Source organism: Phalangium opilio, unplaced genomic scaffold (genome assembly GCF_054372755.1).
Source record: "Phalangium opilio isolate 3A_F unplaced genomic scaffold, DU_Popi_V2 ptg000017l_1, whole genome shotgun sequence".
In the NCBI taxonomy this organism is placed as follows: domain Eukaryota; kingdom Metazoa; phylum Arthropoda; class Arachnida; order Opiliones; family Phalangiidae; genus Phalangium; species Phalangium opilio.
The window spans coordinates 11,949,033-11,969,152 of NW_028324151.1; the positions used below are offsets into that span (position 1 = coordinate 11,949,033).

Here is a 20,120-nt window from a genome sequence, read left to right on the forward strand (position 1 = left end):
CCAAAAATTAAATGTTCGTCAGGTATTGTGGAAAAACTTTTCTTTTTACGTTACATTTGAGACTACACAACACCGCTCCAGGGTGCGCTCGAACCACCAACCTTTCGGTTAACAACCGAACGCGCTAACCATTGCGCCACGGAAGCCCAACAATTAAATATTCGTCAGGTATTGTGGAAAAATTCTGACTTTTTACGTTACATTTAAGGTGCCTTAACACCGCTCCCGGGTGGGCTCGAACCACCAACCTATTGGTTAACAGCCGAACGCGCTAAACATTTAGCCACGCAAGCTTAGAAATTTAATGGTTGTCACGTATTGTGGAAAAGTTTTGACTTTTTACGCTACATCTGAGACCCCACAACACCTCTCCCGGGTGGGCTTGAACCACCAACCTTTCGGTTAACAGCTGAACGCGCTAACCATTGCGTCACGGAAGCCCAAAAATTAAATGTTCGTCAGGTATTGTGGAAAAACTCTGACTTTTTACGTTACATTTGAGATCCCTTAACACCGCTCCCGGGTGGGCTTGAACAACCAACCTGTTGGTTAACAGCCGAACGCGCTAACCATTGAGCCACGGAAGCTCAGAAATTAAATGGTTGTCAGGTATTGTGGAAAAGTTATGACTTTTCACGCTACATCTGAGACCCCACAACACCTCTCCCGGGTGGGCTCGAACCACCAACCTTTCGGTTAACAGCTGAACGCGCTAACCATTGCGCCACGGAAGCCCAAAAATTAAATGTTCGTCAGGTATTGTGGAAAACTTTTCTTTTTACGTTACATTTGAGACTACACAACACCGCTCCCGGGTGCGCTCGAACCACCAACCTTTCGGTTAACAACCGAACGCGCTAACCATTGCTTCACGGAAGCCCAAAAATTAAATGTTCGTCAGGTATTGTGGAAAAACTCTGACTTTTTACGTTACATTTAAGATCCCTTAACACCGCTCCCGGGTAGGCTCGAACCACGAACCTATTGGTTAACAGCCGATCGCGCTAACTATTGAGCCACGGAAGCTCAGAAATTAAATGGTTGTCACGTATTGTGGAAAAGTTTTGACTTTTTACCCTACATCTGAGACCCCACGTCACCTCTCCCGGGTGGGCTCGAACCACCAACCTATTGGTTAACAGCCGAACGCGACAACCATTGAGCCACGGGAGCTCAGAAATTAAATGGTTGTCACGTATAGGGGAAAAGTTATGACTTTTCACGCTACATCTGAGACCCCACGTCACCTCTCCCGGATGGGCTCGAACCACCAACCTATTGGTTAACAGCCGAACGCGCTAACCATTGAGCCACGGAAGCTCAGAAATTAAATGGTTGTCACGTATTGTGGAAAAGTTTTGACTTTTTACGCTACATCTGAGACCTCACGTCACCTCTCCCGGGTGGGCTCGAACCACCAACCTTTCGGTTAACAGCTGAACGCGCTAACCATTGCGCCACGGAAGCCCAAAAATTAAATGTTCGTCAGGTATTGTGGAAAAATTCTGACTTTTTACGTTACATTTGAGGTCCCTTAACACCGCTCCCGGGTGGGCTCGAACCACCAACCTATTGGTTAACAGCCGAACGCGCTAACCATTGAGCCACGGAAGCTCAGAAATAAAATGGTTGTCAGGTATTGTGGAAAAACTTTTCTTTTTACGTTAATTTTGAGACTACACAACACCGCTCCAGGGTGCGCTCGAACCACCAACCTTTCGGTTAACAACCGAACGCGCTAACCATTGCGCCACGGAAGCCCAACAATTAAATATTCGTCAGGTATTGTGGAAAAACTCTGACTTTTTACGTTACATTTAAGATCCCTTAACACCGCTCCCGGGTGGGCTCGAACCACCAACCTATTGGTTAACAGCCGAACGCGCTAAACATTTAGCCACGCAAGCTTAGAAATGTAATGGTTGTCACGTATTGTGGAAAAGTTTTGACTTTTTACGCTACATCTGAGACCCCACAACACCTCTCCCGGGTGGGCTCGAACCACCAACCTTTCGGTTAACAGCTGAACGCACTAACCATTGCTTCACGGAAGCCCAAAAATTAAATGTTCCTCAGGTATTGTGGAAAAACTCTGACTTTTTACGTTTCATTTAAGATCCCTTAACACCGCTCCCGGGTAGGCTCGAACCACGAACCTATTGGTTAACAGCCGATCGCGCTAACTATTGAGCCACGGAAGCTCAGAAATTAAATGGTTGTCACGTATTGTGGAAAAGTTTTGACTTTTTACGCTACATCTGAGACCCCACGTCACCTCTCCCGGGTGGGCTCGAACCACCAACCTATTGGTTAACAGCCGAACGCGACAACCATTGAGCCACGGGAGCTCAGAAATTAAATGGTTGTCACGTATAGGGGAAAAGTTATGACTTTTCACGCTACATCTGAGACCCCACGTCACCTCTCCCGGATGGGCTCGAACCACCAACCTATTGGTTAACAGCCGAACGCGCTAACCATTGAGCCACGTAAGCTCAGAAATTAAATGGTTGTCACGTATTGTGGAAAAGTTTTGACTTTTTACGCTACATCTGAGACCCCACGTCACCTCTCCCGGGTGGGCTCGAACCACCAACCTTTCGGTTAACAGCTGAACGCGCTAACCATTGCGCCACGGAAGCCCAAAAATTAAATGTTCGTCAGGTATTGTGGAAAACTTTTCTTTTTACGTTACATTTGAGACTACACAACACCGCTCCTGGGTGCGCTCGAACCACCAACCTTTCGGTTAACAACCGAACGCGCTAACCATTGCTTCACGGAAGCCCAAAAATTAAATGTTCGTCAGGTATTATGGAAAAACTCTGACTTTTTACGTTACATTTAAGATCCCTTAACACCGCTCCCGGGTAGGCTCGAACCACGAACCTATTGGTTAACAGCCGAACGCGCTAACTATTGAGCCACGGAAGCTCAGAAATTAAATGGTTGTCACGTATTGTAGAAAAGTTTTGACTTTTTACGCTACATCTGAGACCCCACGTCACCGCTCCCGGGTGGGCTCGAACCACCAACCTATTGGTTAACAGCCGAAAGCGCTAACCATTGAGCCACGGGAGCTCAGAAATTAAATGGTTGTCACGTATAGGGGAAAAGTTATGACTTTTCACGCTACATCTGAGACCCCACGTCACCTCTCCCGGGTGGGCTCGAACCACCAACCTATTGGTTAACAGCCGAACGCGCTAACCATTGAGCCACGGAAGCTCAGAAATTAAATGGTTGTCACGTATTGTGGAAAAGTTTTGACTTTTTACGCTACATCTGAGACCCCACGTCACCTCTCCCAGGTGGGCTCGAACCACCAACCTATTGGTTAACAGCCGAACGCGACAACCATTGAGCCACGGGAGCTCAGAAATTAAATGGTTGTCACGTATAGGGGAAAAGTTATGACTTTTCACGCTACATCTGAGACCCCACGTCACCGCTCCTGGGTGGGCTCGAACCACCAACCTATTGGTTAACAGCCGAACGCGCTAACCATTGAGCCACGGAAGCTCAGAAATTAAATGGTTGTCACGTATTGTGGAAAAGTTTTGACTTTTTACGCTACATCTGAGACCCCACGTCACCTCTCCCGGGTGGGCTCGAACCACCAACCTTTCGGTTAACAGCTGAACGCGCTAACCATTGCGCCACGGAAGCCCAAAAATTAAATGCTCGTCAGGTATTGTGGAAAAATTCTGACTTTTTACGTTACATTTGAGGTCCCTTAACACCGCTCCCGGGTGGGCTCGAACCACCAACCTATTGGTTAACAGCCGAACGCGCTAACCATTGAGCCACGGAAGCTCAGAAATTAAATGGTTGTCAGGTATTGTGGAAAAGTTATGACTTTTCACGCTACATCTGAGACCCCACGTCACCTCTCCCGGGTGGGCTCGAACCACCAACCTTTTGGTTAACAGCTGAACGCGCTAACCATTGCGCCACGGAAGCCCAAAAATCAAATGTTCGTCAGGTATTGTGGAAAAACTTTTCTTTTTACGTTAATTTTGAGACTACACAACACCGCTCCAGGGTGCGCTCGAACCACCAACCTTTCGGTTAACAACCGAACGCGCTAACCATTGCGCCACGGAAGCCCAACAATTAAATATTCGTCAGGTATTGTGGAAAAACTCTGACTTTTTACGTTACATTTAAGATCCCTTAACACCGCTCCCGGGTGGGCTCGAACCACCAACCTATTGGTTAACAGCCGAACGCGCTAAACATTTAGCCACGCAAGCTTAGAAATGTAATGGTTGTCACGTATTGTGGAAAAGTTTTGACTTTTTACGCTACATCTGAGACCCCACAACACCTCTCCCGGGTGGGCTCGAACCACCAACCTTTCGGTTAACAGCTGAACGCACTAACCATTGCTTCACGGAAGCCCAAAAATTAAATGTTCCTCAGGTATTGTGGAAAAACTCTGACTTTTTACGTTTCATTTAAGATCCCTTAACACCGCTCCCGGGTAGGCTCGAACCACGAACCTATTGGTTAACAGCCGATCGCGCTAACTATTGAGCCACGGAAGCTCAGAAATTAAATGGTTGTCACGTATTGTGGAAAAGTTTTGACTTTTTACGCTACATCTGAGACCCCACGTCACCTCTCCCGGGTGGGCTCGAACCACCAACCTATTGGTTAACAGCCGAACGCGACAACCATTGAGCCACGGGAGCTCAGAAATTAAATGGTTGTCACGTATAGGGGAAAAGTTATGACTTTTCACGCTACATCTGAGACCCCACGTCACCTCTCCCGGATGGGCTCGAACCACCAACCTATTGGTTAACAGCCGAACGCGCTAAGCATTGAGCCACGGAAGCTCAGAAATTAAATGGTTGTCACGTATTGTGGAAAAGTTTTGACTTTTTACGCTACATCTGAGACCCCACGTCACCTCTCCCGGGTGGGCTCGAACCACCAACCTTTCGGTTAACAGCTGAACGCGCTAACCATTGCGCCACGGAAGCCCAAAAATTAAATGTTCGTCAGGTATTGTGGAAAACTTTTCTTTTTACGTTACATTTGAGACTACACAACACCGCTCCTGGGTGCGCTCGAACCACCAACCTTTCGGTTAACAACCGAACGCGCTAACCATTGCTTCACGGAAGCCCAAAAATTAAATGTTCGTCAGGTATTATGGAAAAACTCTGACTTTTTACGTTACATTTAGGATCCCTTAACACCGCTCCCGGGTAGGCTCGAACCACGAACCTATTGGTTAACAGCCGAACGCGCTAACTATTGAGCCACGGAAGCTCAGAAATTAAATGGTTGTCACGTATTGTAGAAAAGTTTTGACTTTTTACGCTACATCTGAGACCCCACGTCACCTCTCCCGGGTGGGCTCGAACCACCAACCTATTGGTTAACAGCCGAACGCGACAACCATTGAGCCACGGGAGCTCAGAAATTAAATGGTTGTCACGTATAGGGGAAAAGTTATGACTTTTCACGCTACATCTGAGACCCCACGTCACCTCTCCCGGGTGGGCTCGAACCACCAACCTATTGGTTAACAGCCGAACGCGCTAACCATTGAGCCACGGAAGCTCAGAAATTAAATGGTTGTCACGTATTGTGGAAAAGTTTTGACTTTTTACGCTACATCTGAGACCCCAAGTCACCTCTCCCGGGTGGGCTCGAACCACCAACCTTTCGGTTAACAGCTGAACGCGCTAACCATTGCGCCTCGGAAGCCCAAAAATTAAGTGTTCGTCAGGTATTGTGGAAAAACCCTGACTTTTTACTTTACATTTGAGGTCCCTTAACACCGCTCCCGGGTGGGCTCGAACCACCAACCTATTGGTTAACAGCCGAACGCGCTAACCATTGAGCCACGGAAGCTCAGAAATTAAATGGTTGTCAGGTATTGTGGAAAAGTTATGACTTTTCACGCTACATCTGAGACCCCACGTCACCTCTCCCGGGTGGGCTCGAACCACCAACCTTTTGGTTAACAGCTGAACGCGCTAACCATTGCGCCACGGAAGCCCAAAAATTAAATTTTCGTCAGGTATTGTGGAAAAACTTTTCTTTTTACGTTACATTTGAGACTACACAACACCGCTCCAGGGTGCGCTCGAACCACCAACCTTTCGGTTAACAACCGAACGCGCTAACCATTGCGCCACGGAAGCCCAACAATTAAATATTCGTCAGGTATTGTGGAAAAACTCTGACTTTTTACGTTACAGTTAAGATCCCTTAACACCGCTCCCGGGTGGGCTCGAACCACCAACCTATTGGTTAACAGCCGAACGCGCTAAACATTTAGCCACGCAAGCTTAGAAATTTAATCGTTGTCACGTATTGTGGAAACGTTTTGACTTTTTACGCTACATCTGAGACCCCACAACACCTCTTCCGGGTGGGCTCGAAGCACCAACCTTTCGGTTAACAGCTGAACGCGCTAACCATTGCGTCACGGAAGCCCAAAAATTAAATGTTCGTCAGGTATTGTGGAAAAACTCTGACTTTTTACGTTACATTTGAGATCCCTTAACACCGCTTCCGGGTGGGCTTGAACAACCAACCTGTTGGTTAACAGCCGAACGCGCTAACCATTGAGCCACGGAAGCTCAGAAATTAAATGGTTGTCAGGTATTGTGGAAAAGTTATGACTTTTCACGCTACATCTGAGACCCCACAACACCTCTCCCGGGTGGGCTCGAACCACCAACCTTTCGGTTAACAGCTGAACGCGCTAACCATTGCGCCACGGAAGCCCAAAAATTAAATGTTCGTCAGGTATTGTGGAAAAACTCTGACTTTTTACGTTACATTTGAGATCCCTTAACACCGCTCCCGGGTGGGCTTGAACAACCAACCTGTTGGTTAACAGCCGAACGCGCTAACCATTGAGCCACGGAAGCTCAGAAATTAAATGGTTGTCAGGTATTGTGGAAAAGTTATGACTTTTCACGCTACATCTGAGACCCCACAACACCTCTCCCGGGTGGGCTCGAACCACCAACCTATTGGTTAACAGCAGAACGCGACAACCATTGAGCCACGGGAGCTCAGAAATTAAATGGTTGTCACGTATAGGGGAAAAGTTATGACTTTTCATGCTACATCTGAGACCCCACAACACCTCTCCCGGGTGGGCTCGAACCACCAACCTTTCGGTTAACAGCTGGACGCACTAACCATTGCGCCACGGAAGCCCAAAGATTAAATGTTCGTCAGGTATTGTGGAAAAACTCTGACTTTTTACGTTACATTTGAGGTCCCTTAACACCGCTCCCGGGTGGGCTCGAACCACCAACCTATTGGTTAACAACCGAACGCGCTAACCATTGAGCCACGGAAGCTCAGAAATTAAATGGTTGTCAGGTATTGTGGAAAGGTTATGACTTTTCACGCTACATCTGAGACCCCACGTCACCTCTCCCGGGTGGGCTCGAACCACCAACCTATTGGTTAACAGCCGAACGCGCTAACCATTGAGCCACGGAAGCTCAGAAATTAAATGGTTGTCACGTATTGTGGAAAAGTTTTGACTTTTTACGCTACATCTGAGACCCCACGTCACCTCTCCCGGGTGGGTTCGAACCACCAACCTATTGGTTAACAGCCGAACGCGACAACCATTGAGCCACGGGAGCTCAGAAATTAAATGGTTGTCAGGTATTGTGGAAAAGTTATGATTTTTCACGCTACATCTGAGACCCCACAACACCTCTCCCGGGTGGGCTCGAACCACCAACCTTTCGGTTAACAGCTGAACGCGCTAACCATTGCGCCACGGAAGCCCAAAAATTAAATGTTCGTCAGGTATTGTGGAAAAACTTTTCTTTTTACGTTACATTTGAGACTATAGAACACCGCTCCCGGGTGCGCTCGAACCACCAACCATTCGGTTAACAACCGAACGCGCTAACCATTGCGCCACGGAAGTCCAAAAATTAAATGTTCGTCAGGTATTGTGGAAAAACTCTGACTTTTTACGTTACATTTGAGATCCCTTAACACCGCTCCCGGGTGGGCTCGAACCACCAACCTATTGGTTAAGAGCCGAACGCGCTAACCATTGAGCCACGGAAGCTCAGAAATTAAATGGTTGTCAGGTCTTGTGGAAACGTTATGACTTTACACGCTACATCTGAGACCCCACAACACCTCTCCCGGGTGGGCTCGAACCACCAACCTTTCGGTTAACAGCTGAGCGCGCTAACCATTGCGCCACGGAAGCCCAAAAATTAAATGTTCGTCAGGTATTGTGGAAAAACTCTGACTTTTTACGTTACATTTGAGATCCCATAACACCGCTCCCGGGTGGGCTCGAACCACCAACCTATTGGTTAAGAGCCGAACGCGCTAACCATTGAGCCACGGAAGCTCAGAAATTAAATGGTTGTCAGGTCTTGTGGAAACGTTATGACTTTACACGCTACATCTGAGACCCCACAACACCTCTCCCGGGTGGGCTCGAACCACCAACCTTTCGGTTAACAGCTGAGCGCGCTAACCATTGCGCCACGGAAGCCCAAAAATTAAATGTTCGTCAGGTATTGTGGAAAAACTCTGACTTTCTACGTTACATTTGAGATCCCATAATACCGCTCCCGGGTGGGCTCGAACAACCAACCTATTAGTTAACAGCCGAACGCGCTAACCATTGAGCCCCGGAAGCTCAGAAATTAAATGGTTGTCAGGTATTGTTGAAAAGTTATGACTTTTCACGCTACATCTGAGACCCCACAACACCTCTCCCGGGTGGGCTCGAACCACCAACCTTTCGGTTAACAGCTGAACGCGCTAACCATTGCGCCACGGAAGCCCAAAAATTAAATGTTCGTCAGGTATTGTGGAAAAACTCTGACTTTTTACGTTACATTTGAGATCCCATAACACCGCTCCCGGGTGGGCTCGAACCACCAACTTATTGGTTAACAGCCGAACGCGCTAACCATTGAGCCACGGAAGCTCAGAAAATAAATGTTTGTCACGTATTGTGGAAAAGTTTTGACTTTTTACGCTACATCTGAGACCCCACAACACCTCTCTCTGGTGGGCTCGAACCACCAACCTTTCGGTTAACAGCCGAACAAGCTAACCATTGCGCCAAGGAAGCCCAAAAAATAAATGGTCGTCAGGTATTGTGGAAAAACTTTTCTTTTTACGTAACCTTTGAGACTACACAACACCGCTCCCGGGTGGGCTCGAACCACCAACCTTTCGGTTAACAGCCGAACGTGCTAACCATTGCGCCACGGAAGCCCAAAAATAAAATGGTCGTCAGGTATTGAGGAAAAACTCTGACTTTTTACGTTACATTTGAGATCCCATAACACCGCTCCCGGGTGGGCTCGAACAACCAACCTATTGGTTAACAGCCGAACGCGCTAACCATTGAGCCACGGAAGCTCAGAAATTAAATGGTTGTCAGGTATTGTGGAAACGTTATGACTTTACACGCTACATCTGAGACCCCACAACACCTCTCCCGGGTGGGCTCGAACCACCAACCTTTCGGTTAACAGCTGAGCGCGCTAACCATTGCGCCACGGAAGCCCAAAAATTAAATGTTCGTCAGGTATTGTGGAAAAACTCTGACTTTTTACGTTACATTTGAGATCCCATAACACCGCTCCCGGGTGGGCTCGAACCACCAACTTATTGGTTAACAGCCGAACGCGCTAACCATTGAGCCACGGAAGCTCAGAAATTAAATGGTTGTCAGGTATTGTGGAAACGTTATGACTTTACACGCTACATCTGAGACCCCACAACACCTCTCCCGGGTGGGCTCGAACCACCAACCTTTCGGTTAACAGCTGAGCGCGCTAACCATTGCGCCACGGAAGCCCAAAAATTAAATGTTCGTCGGGTATTGTGGAAAAACTCTGACTTTCTACGTTACATTTGAGATCCCATAACACCGCTCCCGGGTGGGCTCGAACCACCTACTTATTTGTTAACAGCCGAACGCGCTAACCATTGAGCCACGGAAGCTCAGAAAATAAATGTTTGTCACGTATTGTGGAAAAGTTTTGACTTTTTACGCTACATCTGAGACCCCACAACACCTCTTTCTGGTGGGCTCGAACCACCAACCTTTCGGTTAACAGCCGAACAAGCTAACCATTGCGCCAAGGAAGCCCAAAAAATAAATGGTCGTCAGGTATTGTGGAAAAACTTTTCTTTTTACGTAACCTTTGAGACTACACAACACCGCTCCCGGGTGGGCTCGAACCACCAACCTTTCGGTTAACAGCCGAACGCGCTAACCATTGCGCCACGGAAGCCCAAAAATAAAATGGTCGTCAGGTATTGAGGAAAAACTCTGACTTTTTACGTTACATTTGAGATCCCATAACACCGCTCCCGGGTGGGCTCGAACAACCAACCTATTAGTTAACAGCCGAACGCGCTAACCATTGAGCCACGGTAGCTCAGAAATTAAATGGTTGTCAGGTATTGTGGAAACGTTATGACTTTACACGCTACATCTGAGACCCCACAACACCTCTCCCGGGTGGGCTCGAACCACCAACCTTTCGGTTAACAGCTGAGCGCGCTAACCATTGCGCCACGGAAGCCCAAAAATTAAATGTTCGTCAGGTATTGTGGAAAAACTCTGACTTTCTACGTTACATTTGAGATCCCATAATACCGCTCCCGGGTGGGCTCGAACAACCAACCTATTAGTTAACAGCCGAACGCGCTAACCATTGAGCCCCGGAAGCTCAGAAATTAAATGGTTGTCAGGTATTGTTGAAAAGTTATGACTTTTCACGCTACATCTGAGACCCCACAACACCTCTCCCGGGTGGGCTCGAACCACCAACCTTTCGGTTAACAGCTGAACGCGCTAACCATTGCGCCACGGAAGCCCAAAAATTAAATGTTCGTCAGGTATTGTGGAAAAACTCTGACTTTTTACGTTACATTTGAGATCCCATAACACCGCTCCCGGGTGGGCTCGAACCACCAACTTATTGGTTAACAGCCGAACGCGCTAACCATTGAGCCACGGAAGCTCAGAAAATAAATGTTTGTCACGTATTGTGGAAAAGTTTTGACTTTTTACGCTACATCTGAGACCCCACAACACCTCTCTCTGGTGGGCTCGAACCACCAACCTTTCGGTTAACAGCCGAACAAGCTAACCATTGCGCCAAGGAAGCCCAAAAAATAAATGGTCGTCAGGTATTGTGGAAAAACTTTTCTTTTTACGTAACCTTTGAGACTACACAACACCGCTCCCGGGTGGGCTCGAACCACCAACCTTTCGGTTAACAGCCGAACGCGCTAACCATTGCGCCACGGAAGCCCAAAAATAAAATGGTCGTCAGGTATTGAGGAAAAACTCTGACTTTTTACGTTACATTTGAGATCCCATAACACCGCTCCCGGGTGGGCTCGAACAACCAACCTATTGGTTAACAGCCGAACGCGCTAACCATTGAGCCACGGAAGCTCAGAAATTAAATGGTTGTCAGGTATTGTGGAAACGTTATGACTTTACACGCTACATCTGAGACCCCACAACACCTCTCCCGGGTGGGCTCGAACCACCAACCTTTCGGTTAACAGCTGAGCGCGCTAACCATTGCGCCACGGAAGCCCAAAAATTAAATGTTCGTCAGGTATTGTGGAAAAACTCTGACTTTCTACGTTACATTTGAGATCCCATAATACCGCTCCCGGGTGGGCTCGAACAACCACCCTATTGGTTAACAGCCGAACGCGCTAACCATTGAGCCACGGAAGCTCAGAAATTAAATGGTTGTCAGGTATTGTTGAAAAGTTATGACTTTTCACGCTACATCTGAGACCCCACAACACCTCTCCCGGGTGGGCTCGAACCACCAACCTTTCGGTTAACAGCTGAACGCGCTAACCATTGCGCCACGGAAGCCCAAAAATTAAATGTTCGTCAGGTATTGTGGAGAAACTCTGACTTTTTACGTTACATTTGAGATCCCATTACACCGCTCCCGGGTGGGCTCGAACCACCAACTTATTGGTTAACAGCCGAACGCGCTAACCATTGAGCCAGGGAAGCTCAGAAAATAAATGTTTGTCACGTATTGTGGAAAAGTTTTGACTTTTTACGCTACATCTGAGACCCCACAACACCTCTCTCTGGTGGGCTCGAACCACCAACCTTTCGGTTAACAGCCGAACAAGCTAACCATTGCGCCAAGGAAGCCCAAAAAATAAATGGTCGTCAGGTATTGTGGAAAAACTTTTCTTTTTACTTAACCGTTGAGACTACACAACACCGCTCCCGGGTGGGCTCGAACCACCAACCTTTCGGTTAACAGCCGAACGCGCTAACCATTGCGCCACGGAAGCCCAAAAATAAAATGGTCGTCAGGTATTGTGGAAAAACTCTGACTTTTTACGTTACATTTGAGATCCCATAACACCGCTCCCGGGTGGGCTCGAACAACCAACCTATTGGTTAACAGCCGAACGCGCTAACCATTGAGCCACGGAAGCTCAGAAATTAAATGGTTGTCAGGTATTGTGGAAACGTTATGACTTTACACGCTACATCTGAGACCCCACAACACCTCTCCCGGGTGGGCTCGAACCACCAACCTTTCGGTTAACAGCTGAGCGCGCTAACCATTGCGCCACGGAAGCCCAAAAATTAAATGTTCGTCAGGTATTGTGGAAAAACTCTGACTTTTTACGTTACATTTGAGATCCCTTAACACCGCTCCCGGGTGGGCTCGAACCACCAACCTATTGGTTAAGAGCCGAACGCGCTAACCATTGAGCCACGGAAGCTCAGAAATTAAATGGTTGTCAGGTATTGTGGAAACGTTATGACTTTACACGCTACATCTGAGACCCCACAACACCTCTCCCGGGTGGGATCGAACCACCAACCTTTCGGTTAACAGCTGAGCGCGCTAACCATTGCGCCACGGAAGCCCAAAAATTAAATGTTCGTCAGGTATTGTGGAAAAACTTTTCTTTTTACGTTACATTTGAGACTACAGAACACCGCTCCCGGGTGCGCTCGATCCACCAACCTTTCGGTTAACAGCCGAACGCGCTAACCATTGCGCCACGGAAGCCCAAAAATAAAATGGTCGTCAGGTATTGTGGAAAAACTCTGACTTTTTACGTTACATTTGAGATCCCATAACACCGCTCCCGGGTGGGCTCGAACAACCAACCTATTGGTTAACAGCCGAACGCGCTAACCATTGAGCCACGGAAGCTCAGAAATTAAATGGTTTTCAGGTATTGTGGAAAAGTTATGACTTGTGGGGTCTCAGATGTAGTGTAAAAAGTCATAAGTTTTCCACAATACCTGACAACCATTGAATTTCTGAGCTTCCGTGGCTAAATGGTTAGCGCGTTCCGCTGTTAACCGAAAGGTTGGTGGTTCGAGCCCACCCGGGAGCGGTGTTGAGAGGTCTCAGATGTGACGTAAAAGGTCAAAGTTTTTCCACAATACCTGACGTCCATTTAATTTTTGGGCTTCCGAGGCGCAATGGTTATCGCGTTCATCTGCTTACCGAAAGGTTGGTGGTTCCAGCCCACCCGGGATCGTTGGTGTTAAGTTTTATAAGTAACTTAAAAAGTCAAAGTTTTTCCACAATACCTGAAGACCATTTAATTTTTGGGCTTCCGAGGCGCAATGGTCATCGCGTTCATCTGTTAACCGAAAGGTTGGTGGTTCGAACCCACCCCGGAGCGGTGCTGTGAGGTTTCAGATGTTACGTAAAAAGTCAAAGTTTTTCCACAATACCTGACGACCATATATTATCAGAGCTTCCGTGGCTCAATGGTTAGCGCGTTCGGCTTTTAACCGATAGTTTGGTGGTTCGAGCCCATCCAAGAGCGTTGTTGTGAGGTCTCAGATGTAACGTAGTAAGTCAGTGTTTTTCCACAATACCTGACAACCATTGAATTTCTGAGCTTCCGTGGCTAAATGGTTAGCGCGTTCCGCTGTTAACCGAAAGGTTGGTGGTTCGTGCCCACCCGGGAGCGGTGTTGTGAGGTCTCAGATGTGACGAAAAAGGTCAAAGTTTTTCCACAATACCTGAAGACCATTTAATTTTTGGGCTTCCGTTGCGCAATGGTTATCGCGTTCATCTGTTAACCGAAAGGTTGGAGGTTCGATCCCACCCAGGAGAGGTGTTGTGGGGTCTCAGATGTAGCGTAAAAGTCATAAGTTTTCCACAATACCTGACGACCATTTAATTTCAGAGCTTCCGTGGCTCAATGGTTAGCACGTTCGGCTTTTAACCGATAGTTTGGTGGTTCGACCCTATCCAAGAGCGTTGTTGTGAGGTCTCAGATGTAACGTAGTAAGTCAGTGTTTTTCCACAATACCTGACGAAGGTTTAGTTTTTGGGCTTCCGTGGCGCAATGGTTGGCGCGTTCAGCTGTTAACCGAAAGGTTGGTGGTTCGAGCCCACCCATGAGAGGTGTTGTGGGGTCTCAGATGTCGCGTAAAAAGTCATAAGTTTTCCACAATACCTGACGTCCATTTAATTTTTGGGCTTCCGGGGCGCAATGGTTATCGCGTTCATCTGTTTACTGAAAGGTTGGTGGTTCCAGCCCACCCGGGAACGTTGGTGTTAAGTTTTATAAGTAACGTAAAAAGTCAAAGTTTTTCCACAATACCTGAAGACCATTTAATTTTTGGGCTTCCGTTGCGCAATGGTTATCGCGTTCATCTGTTAACCGAAAGGTTGGTGGTTCGAACCCACCCCGGAGCGGTGCTGTGAGGTTTCGGATGTTACGTAAAAAGTCAAAGTTTTTCCACAATACCTGAAGACCATTTAATTTTTGGGCTTCCGTTGCGCAATGGTTATCGCGTTCATCTGTTAACCGAAAGGTTGGTGGTTCGAGCCCACCCAGGAGCGGTGCTGTGAGGTTTCAGATGTTACGTAAAAAGTCAAAGTTTTTCCACAATACCTGACGACCATTTAATTTCAGAGCTTCCGTGGCTCAATGGTTAGCGCGTTCGGCTTTTAACCGATAGTTTGGTGGTTCGAGCCCATCCAAGAGCGTTGTTGTGAGGTCTCAGATGTAACGTAATAAGTCAGTGTTTTTCCACAATACCTGACGAAGGTTTAATTTTTGGGCTTCCGTGGCGCAATGGTTGGCGCGTTCAGCTGTTAACCGAAAGGTTGGTGGTTCGAGCCCACCCATGAGAGGTGTTGTGGGGTCTCAGATGTCGCGTAAAAAGTCATAAGTTTTCCACAATACCTGACGTTCATTTAATTTTTGGGCTTCCGGGGCGCAATGGTTATCGCGTTCATCTGTTTACTGAAAGGTTGGTGGTTCCAGCCCACCCGGGAACGTTGGTGTTAAGTTTTATAAGTAACGTAAAAAGTCAAAGTTTTTCCACAATACCTGAAGACCATTTAACTTTTGGGCTTCCGTTGCGCAATGGTTATCGCGTTCATCTGTTAACCGAAAGTTTGGAGGTTCGAGCCCACCCAGGAGAGGTGTTGTGGGGTCTCAGATGTAGCGTAAAAAGTCATAAGTTTTCCACAATACCTGACAACCATTGAATTTCTGAGCTTCCGTGGCTAAATGGTTAGCGCGTTCCGCTGTTAACCGAAAGGTTGGTGGTTCGTGCCCACCCGGGAGCGGTGTTGTGAGGTCTCAGATGTGATGTAAAAGGTCAAAGTTTTTCCACAATACCTGACGTCCATTTAATTTTTGGGCTTCCGAGGCGCTATGGTTATCGCGTTCATCTGCTTACCGAAAGGTTGGTGGTTCCAGCCCGCCCGGGAACGTTGGTGTTAAGTTTTATAAGTAACTTAAAAAGTCAAAGTTTTTCCACAATACCTGAAGACCATTTAATTTTTGGGCTTCCGTTGCGCAATGGTTATCGCGTTCATCTATTAACCGAAAGGTTGGTGGTTCGAGCCCACCCAGGAGCGGTGCTGTGAGGTTTCAGATGTTACGTAAAAAGTCAAAGTTTTTCCACAATACCTGACGACCATTTAATTTCAGAGCTTCCGTGGCTCAATGGTTAGCGCGTTCGGCTTTTAACCGATAGTTTGGTGGTTCGAGCCCATCCAAGAGCGTTGTTGTGAGGTCTCAGATGAAACGTAATAAGTCAGTGTTTTTCCACAATACCTGACGAAGGTTTAATTTCTGAGCTTCCGTGGCTAAATGGTTAGCGCGTTCCGCTGTTAACCGAAAGGTTGGTGGTTCGTGCCCACCCGGGAGCGGTGTTGTGAGGTCTCAGATGTGACGTAAAAGGTCAAAGTTTTTCCACAATACCTGACGTCCATTTAATTTTTGGGCTTCCGAGGCGCAATGGTTATCGCGTTCATCTGCTTACCGAAAGGTTGGTGGTTCCAGCCCGCCCGGGAACGTTGGTGTTAAGTTTTATAAGTAACTTAAAAAGTCAAAGTTTTTCCACAATACCTGAAGACCATTTAATTTTTGGGCTTCCGTTGCGCAATGGTTATCGCGTTCATCTGTTAACCGAAAGGTTGGTGGTTCGAGCCCACCCAGGAGAGGTGCTGTGAGGTTTCAGATGTTACGTAAAAAGTCAAAGTTTTTCCACAATACCTGACGACCATTTAATTTCAGAGCTTCCGTGGCTCAATGGTTAGCGCGTTCGGCTTTTAACCGATAGTTTGGTGGTTCGAGCCCATCCAAGAGCGTTGTTGTGAGGTCTCAGATGTAACGTAATAAGTCAGTGTTTTTCCACAATACCTGACGAAGGTTTAATTTCTGAGCTTCCGTGGCTAAATGGTTAGCGCGTTCCGCTGTTAACCGAAAGGTTGGTGGTTCGTGCCCACCCGGGAGCGGTGTTGTGAGGTCTCAGATGTGACGTAAAAGGTCAAAGTTTTTCCACAATACCTGACGTCCATTTAATTTTTGGGCTTCCGAGGCGCAATGGTTATCGCGTTCATCTGCTTACCGAAAGGTTGGTGGTTCCAGCCCGCCCGGGAACGTTGGTGTTAAGTTTTATAAGTAACTTAAAAAGTCAAAGTTTTTCCACAATACCTGAAGACCATTTAATTTTTGGGCTTCCGTTGCGCAATGGTTATCGCGTTCATCTGTTAACCGAAAGGTTGGTGGTTCGAGCCCACCCAGGAGAGGTGTTGTGGGGTCTCAGATGTAGCGTAAAAGTCATAAGTTTTCCACAATACCTGACGACCATTTAATTTTTGGGCTTCCGGGGCGCAATGGTTATCGCGTTCATCTGTTTACTGAAAGGTTGGTGGTTCCAGCCCACCCGGGAACGTTGGTGTTAAGTTTTATAAGTAACGTAAAAAGTCAAAGTTTTTCCACAATACCTGAAGACCATTTAATTTTTGGGCTTCCGTTGCGCAATGGTTGTCGCGTTCATCTGTTAACCGAAAGGTTGGTGGTTCGAACCCACCCCGGAGCGGTGCTGTGAGGTTTCAGATGTTACGTAAAAAGTCAAAGTTTTTCCACAATACCTGAAGACCATTTAATTTTTGGGCTTCCGTTGCGCAATGGTTATCGCGTTCATCTGTTAACCGAAAGGTTGGTGGTTCGAGCCCACCCAGGAGCGGTGCTGTGAGGTTTCAGATGTTACGTAAAAAGTCAAAGTTTTTCCACAATACCTGACGACCATTGAATTTCTGAGCTTCCGTGGCTAAATGGTTAGCGCGTTCCGCTGTTAACCGAAAGGTTGGTGGTTCGTGCCCACCCGGGAGCGGTGTTGTGAGGTCTCAGATGTGATGTAAAAGGTCAAAGTTTTTCCACAATACCTGACGTCCATTTAATTTTTGGGCTTCCGAGGCGCAATGGTTATCGCGTTCATCTGCTTACCGAAAGGTTGGTGGTTCCAGCCCGCCCGGGAACGTTGGTGTTAAGTTTTATAAGTAACTTAAAAAGTCAAAGTTTTTCCACAATACCTGAAGACCATTTAATTTTTGGGCTTCTGTTGCGCAATGGTTATCGCGTTCATCTGTTAACCGAAAGGTTGGTGGTTCGAGCCCACCCAGGAGAGGTGCTGTGAGGTTTCAGATGTTACGTAAAAAGTCAAAGTTTTTCCACAATACCTGACGACCATTTAATTTCAGAGCTTCCGTGGCTCAATGGTTAGCGCGTTCGGCTTTTAACCGGTAGTTTGGTGGTTCGAGCCCATCCAAGAGCGTTGTTGTGAGGTCTCAGATGTAACGTAATAAGTCAGTGTGTTTCCACAATACCTGACGAAGGTTTAATTTCTGAGCTTCCGTGGCTAAATGGTTAGCGCGTTCCGCTGTTAACCGAAAGGTTGGTGGTTCGTGCCCACCCGGGAGCGGTGTTGTGAGGTCTCAGATGTGACGTAAAAGGTCAAAGTTTTTCCACAATACCTGACGTCCATTTAATTTTTGGGCTTCCGAGGCGCAATGGTTATCGCGTTCATCTGCTTACCGAAAGGTTGGTGGTTCCAGCCCGCCCGGGAACGTTGGTGTTAAGTTTTATAAGTAACTTAAAAAGTCAAAGTTTTTCCACAATACCTGAAGACCATTTAATTTTTGGGCTTCCGTTGCGCAATGGTTATCGCGTTCATCTGTTAACCGAAAGGTTGGTGGTTCGAGCCCACCCAGGAGAGGTGCTGTGAGGTTTCAGATGTTACGTGAAAAGTCAAAGTTTTTCCACAATACCTGACGACCATTTAATTTCAGAGCTTCCGTGGCTCAATGGTTAGCGCGTTCGGCTTTTAACCGGTAGTTTGGTGGTTCGAGCCCATCCAAGAGCGTTGTTGTGAGGTCTCAGATGTAACGTAATAAGTCAGTGTGTTTCCACAATACCTGACGAAGGTTTAATTTCTGAGCTTCCGTGGCTAAATGGTTAGCGCGTTCCGCTGTTAACCGAAAGGTTGGTGGTTCGTGCCCACCCGGGAGCGGTGTTGTGAGGTCTCAGATGTGACGTAAAAGGTCAAAGTTTTTCCACAATACCTGACGTCCATTTAATTTTTGGGCTTCCGAGGCGCAATGGTTATCGCGTTCATCTGCTTACCGAAAGGTTGGTGGTTCCAGCCCGCCCGGGAACGTTGGTGTTAAGTTTTATAAGTAACTTAAAAAGTCAAAGTTTTTCCACAATACCTGAAGACCATTTAATTTTTGGGCTTCCGTTGCGCAATGGTTATCGCGTTCATCTGTTAACCGAAAGGTTGGTGGTTCGAGCCCACCCAGGAGAGGTGTTGTGGGGTCTCAGATGTAGCGTAAAAGTCATAAGTTTTCCACAATACCTGACGACCATTTAATTTCAGAGCTTCCGTGGCTCAATGGTTAGCACGTTCGGCTTTTAACCGATAGTTTGGTGGTTCGACCCTATCCAAGAGCGTTGTTGTGAGGTCTCAGATGTAACGTAGTAAGTCAGTGTTTTTCCACAATACCTGACGAAGGTTTAATTTTTGGGCTTCCGTGGCGCAATGGTTGGCGCGTTCAGCTGTTAACCGAAAGGTTGGTGGTTCGAGCCCACCCATGAGAGGTGTTGTGGGGTCTCAGATGTCGCGTAAAAAGTCATAAGTTTTCCACAATACCTGACGTCCATTTAATTTTTGGGCTTCCGGGGCGCAATGGTTATCGCGTTCATCTGTTTACTGAAAGGTTGGTGGTTCCAGCCCACCCGGGAACGTTGGTGTTAAGTTTTATAAGTAACGTAAAAAGTCAAAGTTTTTCCACAATACCTGAAGACCATTTAATTTTTGGGCTTCCGTTGCGCAATGGTTGTCGCGTTCATCTGTTAACCGAAAGGTTGGTGGTTCGAACCCACCCCGGAGCGGTGCTGTGAGGTTTCAGATGTTACGTAAAAAGTCAAAGTTTCTCCACAATACCTGAAGACCATTTAATTTTTGGGCTTCCGTTGCGCAATGGTTATCGCGTTCATCTGTTAACCGAAAGGTTGGTGGTTCGAGCCCACCCAGGAGCGGTGCTGTGAGGTTTCAGATGTTACGTAAAAAGTCAAAGTTTTTCCACAATACCTGACGACCATTTAATTTCAGAGCTTCCGTGGCTCAATGGTTAGCGCGTTCGGCTTTTAATCGATAGTTTGGTGGTTCGAGCCCATCCGAGAGCGTTGTTGTGAGATCTCAGATGTAACGTAATAAGTCAGTGTTTTTCCACAGTACCTGACGAACGTTTAATTTTTGGGCTTCCGTGGCGCAATGGTTGGCGCGTTCAGCT

At 47.2% G+C, this 20,120-nt stretch overlaps 3 non-coding genes across 3 annotated transcripts; all 3 read right to left on the reverse strand.

Moving 5' to 3' along the window:
• Positions 1-8,001: 8,001 nt before the first annotated feature.
• On the reverse strand, positions 8,002-8,074 carry TRNAK-CUU (transfer RNA lysine (anticodon CUU)). Its single transcript has one exon. It is a non-coding gene; the product is annotated as a tRNA-Lys (tRNA).
• A 221-nt stretch (positions 8,075-8,295) lies between these two features.
• TRNAK-CUU (transfer RNA lysine (anticodon CUU)) lies at positions 8,296-8,368 on the reverse strand. The gene has a single exon. It is a non-coding gene; the product is annotated as a tRNA-Lys (tRNA).
• Positions 8,369-12,701: 4,333 nt separating this feature from the next.
• Positions 12,702-12,774, reverse strand: TRNAK-CUU (transfer RNA lysine (anticodon CUU)). The gene has a single exon. It is a non-coding gene; the product is annotated as a tRNA-Lys (tRNA).
• Positions 12,775-20,120: the final 7,346 nt, after the last annotated feature.